The sequence below is a fragment of the Ochotona curzoniae genome, unplaced genomic scaffold (assembly GCF_017591425.1).
Source record: "Ochotona curzoniae isolate NIBS_2020 unplaced genomic scaffold, NIBS_Ocur_1.0 scaffold_4763, whole genome shotgun sequence".
In the NCBI taxonomy this organism is placed as follows: Eukaryota; Metazoa; Chordata; class Mammalia; order Lagomorpha; family Ochotonidae; genus Ochotona; species Ochotona curzoniae.
Genome location: NW_024467123.1, coordinates 1,634,003 through 1,653,215, shown reverse-complemented (window position 1 = coordinate 1,653,215; position 19,213 = coordinate 1,634,003).

The window sequence follows — 19,213 nt, the reverse complement described above, 5'->3', positions numbered from 1 at the left end:
TTACCTGGGAAGTGAGTCAGCAGATGGAAAATCTTTCCCTCTGTATCCCTTTGTCTCTGTGTATTTGTCTTTACAATAAAAATAAACAAATCTTAAGGAAAAAAAAAAAAGAAAGAAGGTACCAGTCTGCATTGTGCACACTCTGAGGCCTGAAGTTAGGGAGGCTGGAAAAGTCACCTCCTCCCTGGAACCTGTGCCACTGAGAGGCCCGTAAAATTCCAGGCCACAGTTGGCCACCAGACTGCACTCGGGTATACAAGCACAAGTGGAAGTGAAGATGCCCCAGCTTCCTTGAGGATGCAAAAGAGTTCCTCAGCTGTGTCTCTCTCTCTGGGTCCACCATGAGACCTGCTCCTCTGTCACTCTCCCAGGTGAGCCGTCCAGCCTGCAGCCTCAGTGTGCAATACAGAAAGACACGCAGCACTATTCAGTCATGCTGTGCGCTCACCCCAGGAATCATCCAGGTTTCTCCTGTCTTCTCTCCCATGGTCATTTCCTTTATCCCACTCAACCACTCTGTGCTACTGACAGGAGACTCTAGCACCAAGGGCAGATAAGTCTACGTTTGCCCAGGCACTTCAGAGGCTATTTTCTCTAAGACTCAAACTCGCTCCCTGGCTCTTCCGAGCACGCTTTTCCTTGGCAGGTCCCCAGCCACCTGCCTCTGAGGTTGTAGACGCCTCCTGGAGCTGCAGAGACCGCACTCAGATCAAAGACGGGGTGCATGTGTGTGACTTACGTGAGTGTGCATGTGTGGGTATGTGCATATGTGTGTCTGGGGTCCCCGTGTGACATGTGGATGTATAGGTGCGTACATGACTCTGTATGTGGATTCATGTATGCTCATGGGCCTCTGTGTGTGCATGTGTGTGATGTATGTGTGCATGTGTGTCCATGTGTGTGATGCATGTGTGCATGTGTGTGGTTGTACGTGAGTGTGTATCTGGATGTGTCTGGGGTATGACATGTTTGCGTCTGGGTATCCCTGTGTGTGTGTGTGAGTGTGTGTGAGTGCATGTGAGTGTGTAAGTGGATGCACGTTCATGTATTATGAAGGGTGTGTATGTGACTGGCTGCCCGTGTGTGTGCATGTGTGTGTATCTGTGTGGTATGTTTGGGCTCTTGACCTTGTCCTGACCCAACCCCAGCTGAAACAGTATGTGGAAGATCTCTGCCTCTTTTCTCTCTGCCTTTCAAATAAGTAAAGTAACACCATTTAAAATTTGTTGAGGAGGATACAGGCTCCTGAGCTAGCTTTTCAATGCCTTTCAGAAAATATTCTCATTTTAGATAGTTCCATATTAAATAACTACTTAGAAATAGCAAAACACAGGCTAGAAACAGAAGTGTTGCCAGCCACGTGAGAACATTATCTGAGTCTCCTAGTAGCAGCTTTGAACAAACTACTATCTGTGAAGGTATAACAGCAATACATAACTAGCACTGAGAACTCCCCGTCGGGTGCAGAAGCTACGTGCTTTCCATGCATGCTCTCATTTTGTCTTCCCCCACCTCTAAACAGCACATGCTATTATTTTTATTGCTTTACAGTTGAGGGCTCCGATCCTTTCAATGTCTGTATGTGATGAATAACAGCCATTCACACCATCATCATCACTGTCATTGCCACTGTCATCACTTCCTTCTCCATTCTCCGTCTCTCCCTGCCCCTGCATTCGGCTCCTTCTCCTCCTCCTTTAGCTCCAGTTGAGCTTGGAAACATCCAAGCCATACTCAAACACTAAATCCAGTGAAATTGCTGATATTCAGGGTGACACAGCTAAGATGAGAGGTCACTGACTGTTGAAGGTGGTGCATCTTATTGCTAGGAAAGCAGAGAGGGGAGTAAGATTCTAGAAGGAGTAGATATAGTGCCAACATCTCATATCTGTGCCATCTTAAATCTTGGCTGCTCCACTTCCTATCCAGCTCCCAGCCAATGTGCCTGGGAAAGCAACAGAACACAGCTCTAGTGTTTGGGCCCGTGAACCCATGTGGGAGACCCAGATGAAGCTCATGGCTTCTGGTTTCTGTCTGGCCATGCCCTGGCTGTTGTCGTATTTTGAGACTGAACCAGTAGATGGAAGATCTCTCTCTCTCCTGTGTGCGCGCGTGCATTACTGTGTGTACGTGTGTGCTTAACTCTGCCTTTCAAATAAATAAGTAAGTCTTACAAGAAAAATAAAATGACCCAGCAGATAAATGAGGCCGGCTCCACTTCTGCCCCTTCTTATGTGTCAGGCTAGCATCACAAATCAATCATTGTATTCCGGTGTTCCTTCTGAGCCTTGACATGCTCTTAGAATCAATGTTCAGAACAAAGCTATGTGCCAGCAGTGCAGTGAGGCTGGCAAGCACAGTGAAGCTGGCCTGCAGGCCTTCTCAAGCCAGCTGAGCATCACCAAACAAGTGTGCCCTCTGCTCTGGCCTCGCTGTACCTTTGCTCATGAGTTTCCCAGGAGGCACTTCTGCACAGTCCAATGGGGCCAAAGAGGATGTTCGGTGGTGAGTGAGTGCTGCAGCTCAGCTGTGTTGATAGTGTGACATGGATTCCCCGGCTGAGAGAATGAATCTGAGCTACAATAGGACCAGGACTCGCAAGTTCTGCTCTAGACTGCGTCTAGACAGCACATGAACTCTTTGATTTCCAGAATAAGCACTGGCTGCTCTTACTGTTAGAAACTGAAACTCTCAATGAAATTTTTATAGGACCTACCGACTGAATGTCTCTAGGAAGTCCCATTATCCCCAAAACATCATCCAAGCAATAGGTGATGGCTGTCCCTCTCTTCTTTGCCCCCTCAGTCTTTTTTTTTTTTTTAAGATTTATTTATTTTTATTGGAAAGGCAGATATACAGAGAGGAAAAGAGACAGAGAGGAAGACCTTCCATCTGATGGTTCACTCCCCAAGTCGCCGCAACGGCTGAGCTGAGCCAATCCAAAGCCAGGAGCCTGGAGCTCTTCTGGGTCTCCCATGCGGGTGTAGGGTCCCAAGGCTTTGGGCCGTCCTCGACTGCTTTCCCAGGCTGCAGGCAGGGAGCTGGATGGGAAGCGGGGCCACTGGGATTAGAACTGGCATCCATACAGGATCCTGGCGCATACAAGGAGAGGACTTTAACCATTACTCTATCATGCTGGGCCCACCCCCTCAGTCTTTGTTGGAGTATCTTAGAAGTTGTTCTGATAAGCTCAAGACCAAGATTCCTCCCTCCAGATGCCCCACTGGTGTCTCAATATCCCAATTCCAAGCTCCCATTCTCCCACATGGCAAGTGGGAGGATGTTGGCATGCTCCCATTTCTCCTTGGGTCTTCATGGTTTCCCCTCTGCATCATTTGGTTTCTTTCACAGATGCTGAGCCTCATCCAGTAATCCTCGCCCAGGGTCTGTGTGGACTAAAGAGACACCTTTGTATGTACTTGGGTAGGTGTGTACTGGAGTTTGACGCTCTTGGGACAGACTCCGGTTCCTGCACCATAGGTTCTCCCCAGGTTGGAGGAGGTCTCAGTGCATGTCCAATTGCCATAACAGAGTATCAGAGATCAGACAATTTATTAAGAAAGGAAATTTCTTTCTTAGAGATCTGGAGGTTGGGAAGCCCAAGGCTTGTTGTCTGTGACCTCCAGCTCCGCCCACATCCCAGCTCCACCCATATCCCAGCTCCGCCCACATCCCAGCCCCACCCACATCCCATATCAGTCTTTTCTCAAATTCATGTTTCTCCCATTGCTTCCCATTTAGCAGAGCCCGTTGCTCAGTTCTTGTTCATTTACACAGTATTGGTGACTGTGGTTAGATGAGCCAGCTGGGCAGTAGAAATCTTCACTGCTTTTCACCTTTGTGGTTGTTATTCTAATTGAAATTAGACATAGGAAATGAAACGCTGCAGTTTTCATTCTAATTCCATGTTAGTCGCCAGACGTAACCTCATGCTGCCAACACTGACACTGAATTCTGTGTCCTTGGGATACATGAAAAATGCATGGTATTTAACCAAGTGCAAGAGAAAGTGAAGCAAGCACAAGAGGCTCCTATTGACATAACACTACCTGCTCTAAACATTTTGCATGTAAGTAGAAGCAATGTGCTCTATAAAAAATGATAAGGAGTCTTAGTGAGTGAACACCTATGCCAGTGATATAGTGTAGTGTATTGTTGTCAGACAGTGTGTGCTACACACAACTGGGTGTGCTATCATTCCTTGTGGCTGGCAGTGCCGTAGGCTTGTGGACATCAGAATCATCACAAACATGTGAGTAGTGCAATTCCCTCCAGTGACATCATAGCTGTGCCTGCCCCCAGGCAGCAAGAGCTTTCCTTCTCTGTTATAACCACGTGGTATGTCTATGTGTGATGTGAGCTGTCGGCGACCTGAAGGCTGTTCTGGGTGCTTACAATGCTATTCCTGAGCTCTTTCATTCTGTGGCCCTCCCTTTTCTCTCATTCTGCTCCTTACTATGCACCTCCATGTACATGAAAAGATTTGTTTGAGTTACAGAAAGAAAGAGAGAAAGTGGGGGGCTCCTCCATCTGCTGGCTCATTCTCCGGCTGGAGCTGGATCAGTCCAACTGAAGGAGTCAGGAAGTTCATCTGGGTCTCCCACGTGGGTGGAAGGCACTCAAGGACTTGGAACATCCTTTGCTGTTTTCCCAGGAGCATTGACAGGGAGCTGGATTGGGAGTGGAGCAGCGAGGACACCAACTAGCATATGTATGGGATGCCAGCCACAAACCCAGCCCCTGCTTATGCTTGCCCACTTTGTGCCTGTACTTAGACCACTTCCCTAAGCAGAATGCAAATATCTAGAATAAAGAACTAGACCTCACCTCCCTCCCACAAACCCACTCAGCTGTAGAGAAATTTCTAAAGACCTGGGACACAGCAGCATATTGCTCCCAGCACCTGGATGACTGTGGACAAAGTAAGATGTGGCTATGAGATGTTGATAGAAAAGGCTGGACTCAGCCCTGATGTTGAATTCATACCCATCTTTAGATGGCTCAGGTAGTTCAAGAATCATTATCTTTCACAAAATGTGAGTATACATGGTGAGTCTGTGAGTGCTGATGTGATGAGCTCTGGATAAATTGATTATAGAGGAAGATTATTTTCTACAGCAAGTTCACCGCAGCTCAAGATTCTCTCTTTAGACAGGAAAGCCACAGGTGAGCCTCATCCACGGAAACCCATGGATGCCAAGTTTGCAGATTTTTCAGGACAGAAAAATGTCCTGCTTGAGGGGCTTCCAGTTGAAATCCTCTGTCATCTGGCTAAGTGGGAACCCCAGGGGGCGCAAGGAAACTCCTGCAATGTCAGCATCCCATATGGGCAGCGGTTCAAGACCCAGCTGCTCCACTTCCAGCTATCTGCTAAAAACCTGGGAAAGCAGCAGGCGATGATTCAAGTCCTTGAGTTCCTGCACTGCTTGTGGGAGACCTGGAAAAAGCTCTTGACTTTGGCTTGGCCCAGTCTCAACCATTGCAGTCTTCTGAGGAGTGAGCCAGCAGGTGGAAGTTCTCTCTTTCTGTCTTTCCTCTCTCTGTGATTCTTTCAAATAAGAGAATAGATCTTTAAAAAATAAAGCCCCCCAAAAAATCACTAAAGGAAGGAAATAACAAACTTTTCAAATATGTGGAATGAGTTGACACATTCATAAATAAGCAGTGGGTCAAAGAAGATGGCACATCCTCAGCTGAGAGGTCCTGGTCCAATGATAGAAAAGGCCAGTGAGGGGATGGGAATCCCACTCTCACCTTCTCTCCCAGGAAGCGAATGCATCAGAAGGCATGGTCCTGCGTCTATGCTCGGGATTCATGGGATCGCCACATGTGCAAGCAGCTATTTACAGAGAAACAGAAGCAGAGAAGCAGGAGCAAGCCTCAGGGAGGGGTCTGCAGGTAGCTCAACCAGTGCTGAGGCTACAGGAGGCAGACAGCCCTGCTCCTCCCACGCTACCTACTTCCCCCGGCCCGGAACTAGCTCTACAGAGGGCTCTAACTGCCCCAGCCACCACTGTGAGCTCACAAGTGATCCCTCCTGCCTGGACCTCCATTCAAATGTGTCTCTCCTCCAGATCAGTTGCTTGCTGCCTTGGCCTTTAATGGGCAACAATGCACTCTCCAATGGCTGGCTGTTGTAGACTGATGATAGCAGGGTTGGAGGGAGCAGTACAGAGGTTGGCCTCACAGGACAGCACACGGCTCTCCAGAACATTCCTTCGGGGTGTTTCCCTCTCAGCACCATCGACTTTTGGAGTTATTGCATATACACCATTTTTGGCTTGGGGAGAAATATCTTGTGGTTTGAAGGCTATTAAGCTTGGCCTTCATTGGTACCTTCCAGGAGCGTTTTGTTTCCCCGAGGTGACAAGATGGAACATTAACGAATGTTATTGAGGGTGGCACCACTTGAGGGGAAATGAGCAGATACAGATGATGCAGTCCTCTCCCTTGTCACCTCTCACCCCTCTCCACACATCACCACTGCTTCCCTCCTGACCCACTCGGCCCGCCACACTGGCTGTTCCCAGGACATGGGTTTAGGAACCTCAGAGTTATGGATTCTATGATCTGAACATGGTCCCTAAGACAGCATTCACTGTGCAGGTGCAAAAATAGAGAGCCAAGGATGGGGTAGGGCGGGAAGAGGAGTTCTCAACGGCTCCCTGCCTTCCCCATCGGTTTCTCCTCTCCATTCCGATGCCGCTCATCACTCTGGTGTGTTTTCCCAACAGTCCTGAGCTGGGAGGAGGCAGAGCAGGGTTAAAGGGCTCCATGGGGGAAAAAAACAACAACAAAAAAACCAAATCAAGACCGAAGTCCACTGACCCCATCCCGCCTTTCTGAATCACACAGCTAGCAAGGGACGGAACCAGTTCTTTCCCCCCTCTTCTCCCTCTCCTTTCTAACTCTGTGTTTTATATAAAGACATCATTTTTTTTTTTTAAACGCAGGAGGCACTCACTCGACAGCAGTGCAGGAAGTGGTTTTGCAAGTCAAAGCCAGAAACAAGACCACTTTCCATTTTATTTGTTGCAGAAGGAGGCGGTAGCGTTTCTTCATTAGGGAGACCACTCTAGTGCTGAGTCGCTAAGTGCGGTCGGAGAAGAGAAGCAGATGCACGCAGGGCCCTAGGTCCCTGACCTTGAACCTGGGCGCCGTGAATGTTGACACGTGCAGAAGGCCGCCCTCTGTGACCGCTGGCCCATCAGCAAGAGGAACCCCAAGGAGCGGCTCATTAGGAAGAGAACATGACGACTTCATCTGGATGGAGGTTGATGGTGAACAGATGGGCTGGCAAGGCAGGGACCACAGCGCCCTGGTTCCAGTGACAGAGTAATGTTTTGCAAACCCCGGGTGCTGTTTCCACTTTATTTCTCCATGGTCAATGAGGGCTGGTGCAACTGGGGGAGATGGCTGATGGGAAACAGAGCGTCGTCAGGAGGATGTGTTTATGCGCCTGCACCCCTGACTGCCTCCAGCAGGAGGAAAAGGAGGCGCATGGGAGTAGGAAGGCGGGACCAGCACGTGGCCCTGGAGACTGTCTGGGCAGTGTCTGTGTGGGCGGGCTCCCTGGTGGGCTCAGCCTTCACCTAAGGAGGACGACGAAAGTGTGGGTTGTTCGGCGAGCCCGTGCGCAGACACACTCGCTGCGGGAGATTTGAAACACACAGGCAGGCATTTGAAATGTCAACCTCCACATACAGTTAGGGTGGCTCCTGTCTTGTGTGGTTTCATGGTCTGACCCGTGTTGGGTTTTATTCTGTTTCCTGACAAGTACCAAAGCAAGTCTGAGCTTCTGGAAGCCAGAGGTCAGGTGCGAGTGGATTGCCCGAAGGATACCCCAAGTTCCTGCTCAATCTTTATGACTCACCTGGTTAGGACTCTCTTGTGAGAACGCCTGTACATCAGCATGGTTCCACGTGTGGGTAAATGGAGGTACAGATGAGAAAAGAGAGAGCATAATACATAGGTCCTGAGGAGAGCAGAGGCATCGGACATTACATGTAAGGCACAAGCTGTATGGGGGGAAAGAATTTCGCTTCTACAGACTGTGGATATGGAGATTTCAGCCATGTGAAACCAAACTGATTTTGGTATAGGTGTTCCATCTCATGAAGACTGATGGGCAGTTAAGGGGTAAAGCTCATGGGCCCACGTTTCAGGACACTGAAAGTCAACAGAGTAAAAGAAATTTCAGGAAGGGAGGAATCAGGATTTGCATACAATTACTTCAATTTAGAAAAAGCTGTGGCTGGTCAAGACCATAAAACTACTGCCCTATGGGCCTGGAACCACTGTTAAACTGGAGGAGCTTTGATCACACATACGTGTCTTGTCACGTTGCAAAAGACATTAATTCTGATTTGATTTACTTTCTAAACTGCTGCTTTTTGCACACATTTTAAAATATTTATTTGTTCATTTCAAAGTCAGAGAGAGAACAAGAGAGAGAATACCTTTCATTCATTGGCTCAGTCTGCAAACGCTGTACCGGCCAGGTTTAGCCTAAGCCTAAGCCAGGAGCCTGGAACTCCAGCAGGGTCTTACACATGGTTGCAGGGCCCCAGCACTTGGGTCATCTTCTACTGTGATTTCCAGGCACGTGAGTGGAGAGCTAAATCTGAAATGGAACAGCTAGAACTTGAAGAGACACTCCAATACAGTATGCAGGTGTCACCAACAGTGGTTTAAATACACTATACCATGATGCTGAACCCTTTTTTTAAAAATAACTTTTCTGGCCCAGCATAGTGACCTAGCGGCTAAAGTCCTTGCTTTGAACGCTCCGGTACCCCATATGGGCGCCGGCTCTAATCTCGTCGAGGACAGCCCGAAGCCTTAGGACCCTGCACACGTGTGGGAGATCTGGAAAAGCTCCTGGCTTCTGGCTTTGGATAGGCGCAGCTCCAGCCATTGCGGTCATTTGGGGAGTAAGTCAATGGATGGAAGATCTTTCTCTTTGTCTCTCCTCCTCTCTAAATATCTAACTTTGCAATAAAAATAAATAAATCTTTTAAAAAATAAAAAATAACTTTTTCTTTAAAAACTGACATTTACTCATCATGAAAATAATAATAATAATAATAAAAACTAACCCCCCCAATTTAAAAATCCCACACAAATGATATTGTGGTCAGAAATTCTGAATGTCATTTCCGGTACCTCTCTCCTTATACAGTCATTGGCTAGATAGAGAGAACTTTGCAAAACTGATATTAAGGCTTAAATCATATTCATCATGAAAATACAAATCCACCCCAGATCAATGTATACATTTTGATATTTCATCAAAAACCCCCAATAGGATTTATTGCAGATGAGACAAGCTACTTGTGAAAATCTACGGGAAAGGCCATGTAACCCCACGTAGCCAAGAGATTCAGAAAAGGAGAAACTGGAAAAGATGCTTTATCTGATTAAAAGACTTTAAAACATTTTAGTAGAGATCAGCTGATTTACTCCAGGTGTGTGTGTGGGGGGTGGGGGGATGGAGAGGAAGGGAGAGGGAGAGATGGGGCTGGGCAGGGAGTCAGAGAACAAACGAACTGGAAGGTTTCCCGTGGCTTCTGTGTCTAAACCTTGGTACCCGGGCTCCTCTCATTTGCATATTCAGTTAGGGTAGCTTCCTCAACTCGTGCAGGGAGCCTCTGAACTGAGGACTCCGCTCCCTTTCCTCTCTTCAGGCACTGCCATGACGAGCATCTACATCAAGCCTGCTCCCATTACTTCCGTCTCTGCTTTCATTTCTTATCTTGTACGATGACGAGAGCCTGGAATCCAACATCCCCATCACATGTGCAGGCACTTATCCATAAAAAAGAGAAGAAATTAGAACATCTATCATACCGGTCGTGACAGCCAGTTCCAAATGGGTTGCAATCCAAGTCCGTAAAGTAGCACACATCTAAAACAAACCATGCAAGGGGAGACGAGGAGTCTTCCCTTTGCATGGGCAATGCTCAGGGCGGGGCAGGGGGACACTGTGCATGGATTCCATTTGTGCTGTGAGTTTTTAAAAGTCCCTTTATATTTATGGCTTCAACCCAGATGTTTCGAGGAAGGGAACTTGCATTATTTTTAACATATTGTTTACCCAATACTATGTCAATTAATTCCATAATGTTGTATATTGATACTGAGGCCTTGTTGGGGCTTTTAACTGACCGGATCTTTACTCTGTTAGACCTATCTTCAGACCATAGAAGGTCTCCCCAAGAGGCCACTGAACTTATCTGGACAATAAGACGCTGGACTTTATGCTAGGCAAGTGTTTGCAAGCAACGAATCTCAACTGAACTTGAACTATGGTTATGCAACAAGGTGGAGGAATCCACCATGGGGGGAGGGGTATGGGAGGGGTGGGGGGAATCCCCAGTGCCTATAAAACTGTACTACATAATACAATGTAAGCAACAATAAAAAAAAAAACTATCTAGAAAATAAAAATTAAATACTTACCTCAAAAAAAAAAAAAGTCCCTTTATATTTAACACTTAAGGCAGGCAGGGAGGGGAGGGAGGAACTTCTTCTAAAACAGGCACAAAATTGCAAACCATAAGGGAAGTTTTTAGCCAATGTACCTACACTATAACTGAAAACAAGTAGGTCTTCCGGCTTCGGCACACGGGATGGCAAAACTTCTCCTCTTCCAGCCAACCGAGGTTAGAGTGGAACCAAATTGTTGGAAACAAGCATCTCATTCCTCGGGAGAGTGATCGGAGGCATATACCTGTTTATGCATTTGTGGAGATCTGCTCGGAGCCTTGCTAAGAGTGTTGGAGGCAGAGATGACTTGCCTGGGGCTGTGCCCTTTCCTGCAGCCCACCTCGGCTTCAGGTTTACCAGGGTGGGGCTGGCCGCAAAATGCACACTCGTGCTGCCAGCAGTGGCTGATTCTACTTGGAGCAGAGAGGGAAAAACCCGTGGCTGACTCGTGCTTTCAGTGAAAGTGAAGCTAAACAGAAAAGCCACGTGGGAGGGAGGAGGAACCCACACCTCTTGCAGCCCCGGGGTTGTTGGTTCTGGTTGCACAGAGCAATGGAGTAGCCTCAGGCTCCAGGGCATCCATACAACAGCAGTTAGGTCTGCCCCACACCTCTCTCCCCAAAGACTGGGAAGTGACACCTGCATCAGGCACAACTCAGAAAAGCCGGGGGAAAGTAAGAACCAGGGCAGAGCTGAAAGCCGCCCAGATGTTGAATGTGATCCACTTTGTGCGTGTGCACACATGCATACGTATCTACTGTGCTCCCCTGCACACATGCACACCCACACACACACACAGAGGCTGGGAGCCTTGTGCACAGTTGAGCACTGTCTCCTCTTCATCACTGGCTGAGGCATGGGCACAGGAAGCCGTCAGGAGCTGCGCATGTCAGAGGCTGACTGCAGGTGGACAGGCAAACAGAAATGTACAGAGTCCAGAGCTGCTGCGTATGTATCTGAAAGATCAAATCCTTCAACCCCTACAAAAATTACAATGCATGACCCACGCTCAGGAAAAACATCCACCAAAATTAAGAAACCAGACAACAGAACCAGACTCCAGGTGTTGCTTGGTACTGCTGTGGTGAATGGATACACACAGGGAAATGGTACTAAAACGATTAAAGGAAATATACTGAAGACTCCACATGCAGGATGTTTCTAAGAAGAATAGGAAGAAATAGAAACCATCAGAAAGAGACAATTGGAGGGGCTGGCATGGTGGCAGAACAAACTAAGCCTCCACTTGCATTGCCAGCTTCCCATTTAGACACTGGTTCAAGTCTCAGCTGCTCCACTTCTTGTACAGCTCCCTGGTCATGGTTGGGAAAGTAGAGAGGCCTTGGGCTCTTTCCACCCATGTGGAGACATGGAAGAAGCTCCTGGCTCCCAGTTTCATACAGGCTCACCTCTGATTGTCTTGACCATTTTGGAGAGTGGACCAGATGAAAGATATTCTCTCTCTCTCTCTCTCTCTCCCTCTCTCTCCCTTTTTTTTTCTCTCTCTCCCCTTTCCCTCTCTTCTCTCTCTCTCTTGGCAGTCCCCAGGGCCAAGCATGACAAGAATTTCTAGTTGGTAGCCCACACTTTGTGGGCTTTCTCTCTCTTCTTAAATAAGTTCCGTTCCTCAAAGCTCTGACCTCTGTCAGGGTGAGAACCTGGAGTGTACATGAAGACACTCAGACCTACATCACCGCTGTCTGTCACTGGGCCCACTCAGTGCCTTCCTGAGAGCTTGTACTGCAGTCCACCCATTCTTCCACAAGCCTTCCAAGGGCTTAACTTTACACCAAAAGAACATTCTAGGCATCTCTCTGCTTATGATCTGGAAAAGCAGTGGAGGATGACCCAAAGCCTGGGACTCTGCCTGGGGGACCCAGAAGAAGCTCCTGGCTCCTGGCTTTGGATAAGCTCAGCTCCAACCATTGCAGTCATTTGGGGAACAGATGGAAGATTTTTTTCTCTGTGTCACCTTTTCTCTGCCAATTTGCCTTTCAAATAAAGATGATTTTTTTTTAAATAAAAAGCTTTGCTTAAAATTAAAGAGCAAAAGTAAAAGAAGCGTGCACTTCCACTTTTTTTGTTGTTGTTGATGCTACTGTTTTGCCGCGACTGATGGGCTTCAAAGCATCCGTATGGTTTTTTCTGGGATGTTTGCCATTGGTTGGTCCTCCCTCTTCTGGGGACCTAAGAAAAGGGAATGAGTGGGAAAAATGGTCCATTTTACTGTGTGTGTGGGGGATGTAGGAGTCCACGGCCAACAGGATTTAGAAGAGAAGTTTATATTAGCTTAATTTTTTTTCTTTCTTGGTATGTGAGGAGATTTCAAGATGTTCTTGAAACAAAATGTAGATGACGAGATAAGCTATGCTTGGACTGCAACATTTTTTTCAATATCAACATTAGCTTATTTTTTTCATTCTTTCTTTTCATCAACGTTTCTTAGTCCCACTGGTTTGTATTAAATGGCCGTGGCTGAGAGCGCTCCATAAGGAGAGTGGAAAACTTGCTTTCCTTTCTGATAGGAACGTAACTTTCCTTTTCACAGTGACACTCCTTTTCCTAAGCTCTCAGATCACAGCAGAGAGGAAAATCTGCAGAGACCTGCAATGCTTTTTAAAAAAATACTCAGATTCTATCACTCAACATAAAACAGATCACATTTACCATTTGCGCGTAACTTGTATTTTAAAGATTTCAGTTTATTTGAAAAGAAGACCGACAAAGAGACAGAGAAGGAAAGAAATCTTCCCTCTGATAGTTCACTTCCCAAATGGCTACAACAGACAGGACTGGGCCAAGTCAACTGACATCAGGCACCATGAACTCCTTTGAGTTTGCCCAAGTGAATGGCAGGGGTCCAAGCACTTATAACATCCTGCCTGTGCTGCTGGGTGTACCAGCAGGCTGCTGGATCAGAAGCAGGCTTGCACTCTGAAACGGTCTGCTGGTGTCACAACCAGAAGCCTGAGCTGCTGTGCACAATGTTTGCTCCAGAATTTATTGAAATATTGTGAGGCAGCATTTCTTTAATTATGGGAAAATATATTTTTAATAAAGATTTATTTTGTTTTTACTTTAAAAGCAGATTTACCAAGAGATGCGAGAGAGAGAGAAAAAGAAAGAGAGAGAGAGAGATCGCTCTTCGATTTACTGGGTCAGTCCCCAAATGGCTGCAGCAGCTGGAGCTGAGCCAATCTAAAGCCAGGAGTCAGCGTACCGGAACTTCCTCTGGTTCTCCTATGTAAATGCAGGTGTCCATCCCCTCACTCTTTTCTCAGGCCATAAGCAGGGATCTGGATTGGCACTGGAGCAGCCTGGACTTGAACTAGTGTCCATATGAGATTCTGGCTCTGCACCCATACACTTAATCTACTATGTCACCATGCCAGCCCCAGGAGAATACATTTTATATCATTTTGTGTAAGAAAACACCAAACTAACTTTATTGCAAAGTTTATTATGGTCGCATTTGTGTTAGTGACAAATGGAAGTGTTGCTAGAACACAAATAGTAGTCAGTACATTTCACAGCTGTGAGATTTTTAATGTCCGTGAGTGTCAAATGCTGGCAAGCAGAACTGTAAGCTGTTCCATCCCCTTAGAAAGCAATAGGGCAACATCCAAAGAATGTGAAAACTAAGCTCTCTGAGGCCAGCAATTCCTTTCTGCTTACGTAATTTGGAGAGATATTTTTAGGCATGCTTAATAGAATAAAAGGCAGAATTGGTGTTTCTAAGAGTACAAAATTGAAAGCACTGGAAATGTCTGTTAATGAAAGGATATATGATTAAATTTCAAGAACTCATTTCACGTAGTATTTCCCAGCAATGAAAACATATGATTTAGATCTCTTAGATCTATAAGGTATCAGCGATATGAAATCTTACAGACACCATACGGATTAAAAAAAAATACAGTGAGATTATACAAAATGATTTCCTTTGCAAATATTTAAGGGTACAGCAAATGAATTTCCAAATTCTGGAGATAAACGTGCATGTGTGTTTAAAAAGAAGAAAAAGAATGACCAGCCTCGGAGCACTGGTTGTCTCTGGGAGAAAGAATGAGTGTCCTAAAGGGCTCAGTGATGGTTTCAGAGTCTAATTATCACTCTGAAGGTTCATAGATAAACACTGATTCACTAAAATTGCTTTCAGACCTGCAAAACTTCATAAAATGTGGAAAGTTTGTTAGGCAAGGAGTGAGAGAAAGAGAGCTCCCATCCATTGGTTCATTCTGCTGATGTCTGCAGCATCTGGAGCTGGGCCAGCTGTTGCTGGGAGCCAGGAGCTCAGTCCAGGTCTCCCACAAAGATGGCAAGGACCCAATTACTGAGGCTATCACTGCTTGCCTCCCAGGGTCTGTGCGATTCCGGAGTTCAGTCCCTGGGAGATTCCATCTGGATTGATGGGCCAAACAAGAGCTGAGGAACCTTATGCAAATTCATACCTCCTTATTCACACTGGTGAGCACAACTGTGCACAGGAGCACACACAGTCTCTTACCCATCACGGCCAACTGTAAGCAGGTACTCGTGCTCAATCACACGCCATAGCCCCTTGTGCGATTTTACAGACAAAAGTGGCTGCTTGCCAGGAAGTGACCTCACTGGGTTGGGAGCACCTGGCCAGGCAGGTGGGCCTGTTGGTTACCATGACACTGGTTGCCATAGAGGCACAGAGATAAGAAGGCTGAAAGAGGAATTGGGAAAACTTGCTGAGCTCCACAGCTTGGCCTTATTGTTTTATCTGTCTGTCTTGGTAGAAACATGGAGTTGGGCACTGGAACCTGGAGCTGTACTCAGATATTCCAGTGTGGGGACATGGATACCTTTTTAGGCCAAATGCCTCCTCAAGCCACATGATAACATTTGTATAAAGGAAAAATTTTTCTCAAGCAGTCCAGCTTGGAACAGTGTTCCATTCAAATATTAACCACGTTCTAGTTTGTACACAAAACTGAAAGACCTGGGAAACCTAAAGTATCTGTGAAAGTTTAAGATGGGGTAACCTTTTACTTCCTTGCTTCATAACATCAAAACCCAGAGATTTCCACTATTCTCTTATAGATCATCAGCGACCAGAACTTCTGTGGGGAAACTGTAGAGATATTAATACTTGTATAGAAATGATCAGTGTTGAAGCTTGCTTTATTGAAATGCAGCATATTTTTACATTCCATACTAAGATTATTAATGATTTCGCCAAATGATAGTCCTGAAGCAATCTGCTAAAAATCAGACATTTGGGAACAGATTCTAGAGGTAATCGAAGGTTATAGCAGAGGTTAAGAATGCTATGCTGCCATTAAGACAAAAACCTCCAAGATTCCAGGGTTAAGGAGAAAACAAAATGAAGCATTTGTGTACTGTTTGGTTTACAAACAGCACAGCACCATTCATCTCTAAGCTGCAGGACACACCTTAAATCCTGTAATTATCTTCCTCCACCCATCACTGATCTTAGAACTGGAGCAGACTCTGCCAGTATGAGACAGTCCTTCCGTTAAGGCTTTAGATGTTCAGAGCTGGGTGGAAGCTTGTGTGAGAACTTCTGCAGAATTTATTCAAACACCCCAGACTCATTCCAGGGACCAGGGGTGCAGCCAGAAGTTGGCATTCCTCAAGCTCCCCAGGTGCTGCTGCTGCTGCTGCTGGTCCTTGCCTAGAGTGTGTTCCTCCATACCTGCTTTTCCCACACATCTCTTCCTGGCTTCTAGCACAGACCATACGGTCAATGCAACAGAATTGACCTTTGTAACCGACTTGGCCTGAGAGGAGTGCCCCCTCCATTCATCAGTATTTCAATACGCATTCCTAAGTGGTAGGAAAATAAACTTTTTACCCATAATTCCAGGTGAAATCCTTGGACATACTCCAGGAGTAGGTCTCACATGTTGTGCACACATTGAAGAGATGGGAGGATGAAGAATTCTTTTGCCTTTCCAAGCTCACAACCCCTTTGCTCTGAGGACTATTGAGGGAGTATTTGAGAGTTAGTACAAAAACTCCAGTTTTATTCTTCCTTGGGAAACGGAGGCAGTAATATTCCCTCAGATCTAACGTGGATTACTAAGGAAGCTATGTGTGCCTATACTGGCACTCAGTGCATGCTAGTTCCCGTTCTCCCGTGTCTCCTCAAACTTGAGTTGGAGTGAGGTATGTTTGGCAAAACATCAGACAGGATTTGTCCTGGTAGAGTGGGAGGATCTGGGATGGGCCAATGTGTTTATTTCCAACGTATGACTAGTGTGACTAAAACAATTGATTTCTTTAGGTTTCCACCAGTTTTGGGGGGTCATGGTTGTTGTCTTGAGGAGTGCAAGTCGAGAGCTCAGAGTCAACCAGGCAGGTCTAGATTAACACCCTCCTCCATGGCTCTGGGGCATCAAGCAAACTCCTGTGCGACTGTGTCCCCGTCTCTCCCTCAAACCCCCACGGTGATCATGAGGAAGACACAAAGTTATCCATGCCCCAAATGCAGGTGGCATTCAACTGCTATTGTTTTGGTGAAATTTTTATTTTGGATTTTTGAATTTTATGGTACAGTTTTATATAGACTGGGATTACCCCCCAAACTCCCACCCCCTGACAGATTTTTCCCATGTTGCTACAATAGTATAGTTTCTCATAAGGAGTCATACTTTCATCAACTGCTATTTTAATGCAGCTAGTGTCTTCATACAATTGAAAGCTGGTAAAATGATTAGTTTGGGTACTGATGAATTTTCTTCTTCAGGGCTCACCAAATTTTGTGAAAATATTACGCAATGCGTTGTCAGGATTACAGGCAGGTGTCATGTAGGAAGCATTGAAGAAGTGCCCTTGGAATTTTGTCCTGTGGACCATCTAATAGAGAACTGGGATGATGAACCATTGACTTCTACCCTTTGTGATGCTTTTGGAAAAGTACCTGTTTCATCAAGATCAATGCTAAGGGCTCATGGATGCAACAAAACTGAGTCTGCCTCAAACGCCTCTGAGTACCTGCTAAGATCCTGCTGTGACTAAGGTTTCTTACGCAGTAGACATCCATGTTCTCTGCCTCTCAATTCTGTGCACACGGGATTGCATTTCACGTTGAAACAATGCAACAACTATCCTGAGAACAGAAGACCACATGCAGGTTTTGCTTGAGATCTCTCCAACTGTGTTAAAAGAGAGAACTGTCAGGCTGTGAGTCTCGGTTTCCTTATCTATCCGATGAAGAGGACAACGGACACCCCGGTCTGTCTGCTTTAGAGAAATACAGGGGTCAGACAATAAATCATGAGAATGAGGTCTGCAAAGCTTTAATGAAAACAAAGTGCACAACGGGAGAAGAAGGTGCAATCTATTTGACTCTGCAATCCCATGTGGCCATGTGGATGGATTCTTCCCCAGAGAGCATAACGGTAGAGCATTTTCGCTGCAGATGTGGGATGCATGTAGCTTCGAGTCGAATATTTTCTCTGGCTCTGTCCATGTGAAACACAGATGTTTTACAAATCATCTCTCTGTGAAGGCTGAGATAACTCAACTTGGTTTGAAAACGATCGCATTTTTCAAGTTATATATATTTTTTTCCCATGCACTATGCTCCAGCAAGAAAATTGGCTTCAGAAGATGCTTTCTCAAAGGTTTCGTCAGGGGTCCCAGTTTGGTAGCCCCTGGGAACCTCAATGCAGGGCAGTTCAACCTCAAGCATAGAAGAAATAGAGGGACCAGCCCCACACCTTGTGCAACTGTCTCCTCTCCTACAGAGAAGATAAAAAGCCTGGGCCATGGAGAGCTTCTGCAGGTTCCAGTTCCTGCTCTCTTGAATCAAAAATCTGCCAAGGTCTAGGTCATGCAGGTATGACTATTTTGGACTTGACTTGGACAAGCCATGCATGGTTCTGGACCAGCTAATTCCCAAAGGATGAGGAGAAAATGGATTGTCTATTGCTTTATCTGGTGGTATCTTTCCGTCTCAGGACAATCCAGTGACACTTGACTCGGTCACACATCAAGTGTATGTCTATATAGTTTGGCTCCAGTTGACTTTTGGGGTACTCTTGCTCTTCCCCAAGCCCATTCTCTTGGGACCCCAAAGTCCCATCTGAACTGGTTCCCATGAGATGAAGAAGGTCTCTCTTGCCCTTGGCAAAGGAACACAGGTTGTCTGAAGTGATTGGCACTGGACTATCATCTGCCCTTGGGAAGAGAAACTTTCTCCTCTGACCACAGGAATGTAATCTTGGATACACCATGTTCGGGTATAATAGCCCCAAATTGGTGTGCATGTAATTAATCAGTTTTAAACACCTGTATCTGGAGACTAATGGTTGCCCACTGAGCTGTGATATGTTATGTAACTGTTTACTTCCGAGATGCCAGGAACCAAAAATGTTTCAGAATTCTGAGTTCTAGGGTAGTTTGGAACATTTGCATGGAATCTAGCCATGGGATATCCCTAACCCAATGTCTGAAATGCTCCCGAGCCATTGTCATTGTGGATTTTAGCTTTGGAGATCACAGATACACTCCACATGGTGAGCCACCCTGCACCTCACTCATGCCTTCATCCCCAGATGGAGAGAGAAATTGACCTGAATACTCTTGGCAGGAGCATCATTTGCATGGTTTTTCTGGAATTTTCTGTGTGGACATAAATGTGATTGCGCACACACACACACACACACACACACACACACACACACACACGCACATGCACACACACAGCCATAATCCAGCATCATCTAGC